Source organism: Cebus imitator, unplaced genomic scaffold, assembly GCF_001604975.1.
Source record: "Cebus imitator isolate Cc_AM_T3 unplaced genomic scaffold, Cebus_imitator-1.0 Scaffold272, whole genome shotgun sequence".
Taxonomy (NCBI): domain Eukaryota; kingdom Metazoa; phylum Chordata; class Mammalia; order Primates; family Cebidae; genus Cebus; species Cebus imitator.
Window position 1 is genome coordinate 2,260,396 of NW_016107587.1, and position 7,815 is coordinate 2,268,210.

The 7,815-nt window shown below is 53.5% G+C and overlaps 1 protein-coding gene across 2 annotated transcripts in view; it reads left to right on the plus strand.

Moving 5' to 3' along the window:
* The first annotated feature begins 5,688 nt into the window (after positions 1 to 5,688).
* TNS3 (tensin 3) overlaps positions 5,689 to 7,815 on the plus strand; it is a 315,575-nt gene continuing 313,448 nt past the window's right edge. Inside the window, exon 1 of one of the 2 annotated variants that reach the window (XM_017500856.2) lies at positions 5,689 to 5,838. The gene's annotated coding sequence lies outside the window, so the exon portion shown is untranslated. The remainder of the gene's footprint in view (positions 5,839 to 7,815) is intronic. The other variant, XM_037728608.1, reaches the window with a different exon arrangement.

A 7,815-nucleotide genomic window follows, 5' to 3' on the forward strand; every position in this document is an offset into this window, starting at 1 on the left:
GGACATAAAACATCTCGATAGACATTCCCTTCTCTAATTCATAATTGTTTTTATTTATTTATTATTATTATTCTATTTGAGATGGAGTTTTGCTTCGTCCCCCAGGCTGGAGTGCAGTGGTGAGATCTCAGCTCACTGCAACCTCTGCCTCCCAGGTTCAAGTGATTCTCCTGCCTCAGCCTCCTGAGTAGCTGGGATTACAGGCGTGTGCCACCATGCCCAGTTAATTGTAGAGAGGGAGTTTTATCATGTTGGCCAGGCTGGAACTCCTGATCTCAAGTGATCCTTCTGCCTCAGCTGCCCAGAGTGCTGGGATTACAGGCATGAGCCAGCCGCTCATGGCCAACACAGCAAAACCACAAAGCCCCAAGCCAATGATCTAGCTACTGTGGTCTATATTTCTGTGAGTACCCCCAAGACACCAGACCCTGTGGGGCCAGTGGTCACTTTCAGACCAGGGTGCCTCTTAAGGGTGGTTGCACTCATTCCCCTCTCCAGCCAATCTCCAAGGCCCGCCCGGATCAACAGCACCTCCCAAACAGCTGTGGCCCCAGTTTACCGAGTTCTCCCTGTGCCTCAGGCGCTGTGCTAAGAGCTTCAGGAGGGCAATCTCACCCAGTTCTCATAAAGATCATGTGGCGTTAGCTTTTTTTTAAGACGGCGTGCCCGGCTGTGGCTTTAGTTTTAATACTCTCATTTTACAGGTTAGAAAACAGTCTTGGCAGGGCACGGTGGCTCACGCCTGTAATCCCAGCATTTTGGGAGGCTCAGGTGGGTGGAACTTCTGAGGTCAGGAGTTTGAGACCCGCCTGACCAACATGGTGAAACCCTGTCTCTACTAAAATTACAAAAAATTAGGTGTGGCAGCAGGCACCTGTAATCCCAGCTACTTGGGAGGCTGAGACAGGAGAATCACTTGAACCCAGGAGACGGAAGTTGCAGTGAGCCGAGATTGCACCATTGCACTTCAGCCCAGGCAACAGTGTGACTCTGTCTCAAAACAAACAAAAACAAAAAAACCTGAGGCTTGCAGAGGTGGTTGTGGTGCGGCTCCAGGATTCTTAGTACAACCTACTTGAAGTTCAAGTATGGAGTTGAGCCATTCCACCATCTGGCCCCCTCCTGCACGTTTCTCCAGCCTAGGCTCTCCGCAGTTTCCTGCGGGCTCCCCCTCTGGCCTGTCTTCGTCCCCTCTGGCCACCTCCTTGGATTGCCTGGTACAGGCTGGGGCACTGCCCCTCCAACCGACACCAAGCTCTTACAGGGCTTCCTGCTTCGCACCTGCACCCTGCCTTTCCTCTACCCACATGGCTCCAGAAAGGCCTGCCCTGCTGACTCCTGCTTCTCAAGCAGCCCCTGCAGAGCCCTCTCCAGGCTCCCTTTCCAGTTCCCTTACAGCCATTGGGAGACATCTGTCATAATCTCGTCAGAGCATCACAGCCTTCCAAGAAAGGTTTTCCTACCAGGCAAAGAATGGGCTGATTTCTACAAAGCTGGATGATCCCCATCATGGGAGTCAGTCAAGCCTGCATCAGAGGTAGCGAAGGGGCCATTGACTGAAGGCTCTGGCAGTTGGAAAAATCTGGAATCTCAGATCCAACCAAGTAACCAATGTTGACTTCATTCAGGTTCTGGTTTTTTACTGCAGTGATCCTAGGAGCAGAGGGCCTTGGGGCTGGCACAGGGCAAGGACTGCCTATAGGTATGTTAGGAAGAAGAGCCTGAATCTGCATCCACGCAGTGGGCATCCATGCAGTGAGCATCCACGCAGTGAGCTCCCAGGACCCACGTTTGTAGAAGCTGGTGTGCAGTTTTTGGAAACAAGGTGCTGTATTAGGGTTCTCCAGAGAAACAGAACTAATAGGGCATATGTAGATACATAGAAGACATTTGTTTATTTATTTATTTTTTTGAGACGGAGTTTCACTCATGTTACCCAGGCTGGAGTGCAATGGCGCGATCTCGGCTCACCGCAACCTCCGCCTCCTGGGTCCAGGCAATTCTCCTGCCTCAGCCTCCTGAGTAGATGGGATTACAGGCACGCGCCACCATGCCCAGCTAATTTTTGTATTTTTAGTAGAGACGGGGTTTCACCATGTTGACCAGGATGGTCTCGATCTCTTGACCTTGTGATCCACCCGCCTCGGCCTCCCAAAGTGCTGGGATTACAGGCGTGAGCCACCGCGCCCGGCCATAGAAGACATTTATTACAGGAATCGGCTCACGCTCACACAATTATGGAGGCTGAAAGTCCTACATCTGCATCCTGGAGACCCAGGTAGTGTAATTGCCAGTCTGAGTCCAAAGGCCTGAAAATCAGGAGCACCGATATTTGAGGGCAAGAGAAAAATGAATGTTCCAGCTTAAGAATGAAGAGGAAGAATTCACTCTTTTTCTGCCTTTTTGTTTTATTTGGGCCCTTGAAGGACTGGATGGTGCCCACCTACCTTGGTGAGGATGGATTTGTTTTCCTCAGTTTACCCATTCAAACACTAACTCTCTCAGAAACATCCCACCGACATACCCAGAAATCACATTTTACCAGCTGTCTGGGCAACCCTTAGCCCAGTCAAGTTGACACCTGACATGAACCATCACAAACACCAAGGTTACGTAAGTTCAGAAAAGGTTCTGAGACACAGAAAAGCTGAGGTGCCTCTAGCCTGGCCTGGCAAGTGTAAAACCCACTTTTTTGAGTTGTAGGTATGGATTTGTGTGTTTGGGAAGGGAAAAGGGAAAAGAAGAAAGGGCCAGGTGTCCCAGTAAGAGTCTCAGGTGACTCAGTATCTGAAGGCAAAACACAGACATTTGGTCATGCTGCAACTCCACAGTTCTCTGACTGCACTGTAGAGCTATGTAACTCCATCCTGTGTTATGTTTCCTGCTGTCTCTTTCAGTTGATCTTTGGGAAATATTAACTTCAGTGACAGAAAATAAGAAATAAGGAAAAATATCCAAGTCATTGCTCATATACTTCCCTTGATCTAGGGATACAAATTTAGATTTTTGCGGTGGCAAAGATGATCTTCATGGCAATAACAAGCTTCCAACAAATCTTCTAGATCTCCTACAGGGGAGGAGCAAGAATGAGTGCAGAGAAGGGCTCAGGGAAGGAGATTGGTGGGAGGTTTCTGCCCAGACTCCCCTGCCCTCTGCTTGGCATCCTGGGAAGGAGAGGACACTCTTGGCATATTGCTGCTTTTTTTTTATTTTTCAGCTAAATGTTGGAGGCTTTTGTTTTCAAATTTGAGATTTTTTTTTTTTTTTTTTGGATGGCTAAAGATGGAAAAAATGCACATTCCCTTTTTCAGATACTTTCCCATGCCCTGTTTTTGTTTAATTTCTTGGAAACTTGAAGTTGCAGCCTGGGAAGTCGGGAGGCCCTGGGCTGGGGAAACGAAGCTCCGGAAAGGGCCCAGGTTCCGGCTGGGGATCGAGAGGCTTCCCTGTGTGTACCTCTGGACGAGGTGTGGGGAACCTGGGGAGCACCTGCCTCAGCTAACACAGAGGGCATGGGGATACTGGATCCCGGTTTTTCTTCTGCTTTCTTGGGACACTGCCAGGGAATGTAACCATAGAAATGGCATAAATGAGCACCCAAGTCACAGTTTTTCCAGAAACAAAGGTGTGGTTGGAGCATCCCATTCCATTGCTACCCCAACAAGGGCAGTGCAGCTGGTGGGGCCACCTGGCTGGGGTGTGGGTAGCAGTTTAGAGAGATTTTAGGAGATACTGCCTGACAAAGGGCCAGAGAACCCTAACACTGCGCTGAGTTTTCTTGACTATGATGAGCTCTCAGGCAAGCAACAGTGACAGCTCCTGTAAATGGGTGCCCTAACACCACATGAAGCTCAAATTCATGTCATCTGTCATTTAGCCAACATGGTTTTTGGTATTATGACGGTTTCTGTGATGCACTAAACAGCACCTGATTGGCTCTGGGTGTGAAGGTCACCACAGTCTAATGCAAGAGACGGTTGAGCAAAGAGATGATTTGGTCCAATTGCACGGAGTGGATGGTGTGGGCAGGCAGCTGGGGAGAAGTCAAGAGTAGCCTCAAAGTCAGATAGTCCTGGGTTCTTCCCATGTTCTTCCCCTGGCCAGGTGGGTTACCTTGGACAAGTTGCCTAGAATATCGGATCCTGGTTTCTTATCAGGACAAAGGGGATCATAACAGCACCAGCCTCACCCCCATTCCTAGCTCAGCTGGCTGTGACCTCTTTCCCACCTTCCCCTGTGGCATCTTCTCTCGCACCCCCGGACTCATCGAATTGCTTCTTGGCCTGGTGTTTCCCAGAGGGCAGGAAAATAGCCTGCCTCATCTCTGAGGGCTGGGGCTTGGTGCTCATGAAGACTTTGCTTTGGAACAAATACCCAGGTCAGTCTGGGATTGAGAAACAACACTACCTTCCAGAGCATAGTGAGGCTGTTCAAGTCTTCCAGAAAAGCAGGTCTTGTCCCTCCTTGTGTGATAGGAGTGGAGTCGGAGTTCAGCTCAGGCTCCGCATTCTCAGTGATGAAATGTGGGATGGGCTGTGTGTCCCACCCTGGGGCTGGCTATCTTTGGAACTGGAGCCTCAAAGTTTCTGTTGGCTGCTTCTGAAACAGTCTTTTCCAGGATGACTATTCTTGCTCAGTTTCTCTGCCATCTCTAACAAGCCGTTTTCCCTGCTTCCACTCCCCCCCTCCCTCCCCCGCTGCGCTGCAGGTGCCAGAGGAGCAGGGCAGGACCCCAGGGCTGCAGATGGGTTAGGCAGTTCTGTTTCAGCATCCAACGCAGTTCTTGGTGACTGTCCTCCAAGAGTTGCCCTGAGCCCTGCTCCGGGTGGGATTCTGAGACCACCTGCTCCATGCTGCAGATGAAATCAGCCTCTCTTTTGTGGGAGGCGGGGGTGGGGGGATTGGGAGGGTGGGGGGTGGGAAAGATGTTTTCCTGGAAACGGCCACAGGATGAGCCGCTGATGAAACTTCTCTTGGGACTTCCCTGGGTGAAGAGCACTTCAGATTTTTGCAGAATTTTTCCATTCCCCCATCTCACAAATGGGGAGACTGAGGCTAAGCGACTGAGCTCGAGGCCATCTGAATATCAGGGATGGACAGTCAGGGTGGACATCCTATAGGCCTTTCATTCTCGGAGAATCTCTGCTCGGGATCGTTCTTCTGGTTTGCCCCAGGTTACCTAAATTCTGCTCATTTGTCCCGGCGCATTTTAAGAAGTCATGTGACTTCTAAAGCCTTCCCTGACCTCCTTCCTTCATTAGCTGGGTCTTTCACGGGCTTCTACGTAGGCACCCTGGGCTTTCCGGACCGGCTGTGCTCCTTTATGTATGATCCCCACTAGACTGTGAGCTACAGGAGGGAGGGTAGGTCTTGCTCCCGGAGAGCACCCTAATTACAGGCGCTGAATGAAAGAATGAACTGGTTGTGCAGGAACCAGGACCCGAACCCGCCTCCCCAGGTACTCTAACACCGGCCCGGCGGAACCTGCAAGCCTCCATCCAGACCGCTCGGAGCCTGTGCTGCTCAATGGGTCTGATAATTCCGGGTCCCCTCTGCGACCAGCGAAGGGAGGTCCCAGGGCGCACCTCGGCAGGGTGGGGGGCCCGGGCGACCGGCGCCTGGAGGCGCGCCGCATTGTTAGGGTGATGAGGCCAGGTGACCCGCCCGGCTCGGGGCGCGGGCGCGGGCGCGGGCTGTGGCGATTGCCCGCGCCGCCTCGAGGGGGCCCTGCCGCGGGCGCCGGCCGCCAGCCAGGAGGACTGGCCCGCCCGCGCGCTACTCCGAGCCCAGCCTCGCTGCGGCCATCGCCCCGCCGGACCGCGCCGCGGGCTCTCCCAGGTACTGGGGCTGGGGAAGGAGAAAACGCGGCCACGCGCCGCCGCTGTCTTTGTTTGGGCCCGGGCGCGGGCTTTCGCGGCCGGGGCGCAGAAACTAGGCTTGGGAAGCGCAGGGATCTGGAGCTGGGACGTGGGGAAGGAGTTTGGGGCGTGCGGGGGACGGGAGCTCGGGGCGTGGGGATGGGGTCACTGGGGAACCCAGGCTAGGGAGAGCGGGGACCCGGCTGGGAGCGCACGGGCAAGGGGTTTGGGGCGCGCGGGTACGGGGCTTGGCGCGCGTGGGGGTCGGGGGCTCGACTGGAGTCCCAGGACAGGGGCTAGGGTGCGGGCCAGCTCCGCCGGGGTCCGGGAACGGGGTCGCTGACTTGCTGGGTTTGGGGACAGGGCTGGGGCGCAGGACCGCTCGAGCGGGACCGGTGGCGCCCGGGCGCTCTGGACTCGGGGCAGGGATCGGAGCAGCTCTGTCGCGGTCGCTGTGGGGACTGAGTGGACTTTGCTCCCTAGGACTCCGTCTCGAGACTCCAGGTGAGGAGCGCAGCTAGGGGTTCAGTGGGCAGGCTCAAGACCCTCTCCCACTTTTCCTAGGCAAGCTCTCCAGTGCGTCCCTTTCCCTTTGGTGGGTGGGAGGCAGGGGGTACTTCGAGTTGCTGTTTCTTTTTTTTTTTTTTCCTGAAGGACGGGACCTCGGGGGGCAGTCTTGTGTGTGGGGGGGTGTCCCAGGTTGGGAGCCAGCTGTGTAGCATGTGCCTGCTGACACGCAGGCGCTGTTGCTGACAAGCAGGAGGTGGGAGCGTGGCGGACGTCCCAGGGGTCTCTGTGCTGGTGCTGCGCAGCGGCATGGCATGTGAGTCCCGGGTCCTTGGCTTGGAGTGATTTGAGTATCTGTGGCGGGAAGAGACTCAGGCGCTCCTCTGGCATTCTACAGACAGTGCCAGCAGGTGACCCGGACTCCAACGTGGTTGAAAAACTCAAAGGCCATCAGGGTGTGGGGACAGCAGAGAGTATTACTGAGGGTGGTCACAACCTCCTGAGAAGCCCCCAGGCTTCCTTGGGGTCCATTCACACACTTTGATCTTCCGAGATGGCTTGCCCCACATTTTTTTCATTACTTAAATGCATGATCATGGAGGACTCTGAAACTATACTGGAAAGTATGAATGCAGAACTCATATTGCATAGTCCTTCAGAACTCACTAACCCTTTAACATTTTGGTAGATTTTCTTGAGGCTTTGGTCTATGCATATTAACTTTTTAAAGTGCTTTCATGCTTTCACTTTTGAATGAGGGTTGTCTGTTCTGGTGATTCTGGTTCTTCCCTCTTTGGGGCCTGTGAGGTTATATTTGCAAATCAATCAACAAGTATTAAGAAAGGCTTTTCTGTGTTAAGGCCTTGAGGGCCAGGGAGGGGGTGGGGAGTCGCTGCAGCTGGAGGGTGGAGGTGCAAGGCCATTACCCAGAGACAGAGGTGCACTGGGTCCTGGGGGGGGTGTGGCAGCCCAGGGGGTGGGGGTGGGGGGTGGTGTGCACAGGGAGTTGACTGGAGGAACTGGCAGCAAGCCAGACTCCTGACCTTAGGTATTGTAATAGTGACCTCAAAGGCAAAGTAAGTCATGCTGATTGAGTGTTTGCTTGTGCTAAATGCTTTGCCTGCGTCCATTTCATTTCACCCAAATTGCAATCCTTGAAGGGAGTTGGGATTATGATTACTCCATTTTACAGACGAGTAAACGGAGGCAAAGGAAGGCTAAGTAACTTGTCTGAGAGGAAATGAAACATGGCAGTGGGGTGGGGCAGCCTGGGATTCTGGGACAGGACTGTGGGGTCCCAGAGCCCTGCTCCTGGCTGCTGCTGCAAGTCTGACTGCCGACTGAATCCTATTGCGTGTCCAGACAGCAATTCCTCAGCTGAGGCTGCCATAGCTATCAGCAGCTCAGTTGAATTATTTCTTTAAAAACCACCAGCCGGGCGCGGTGGCTC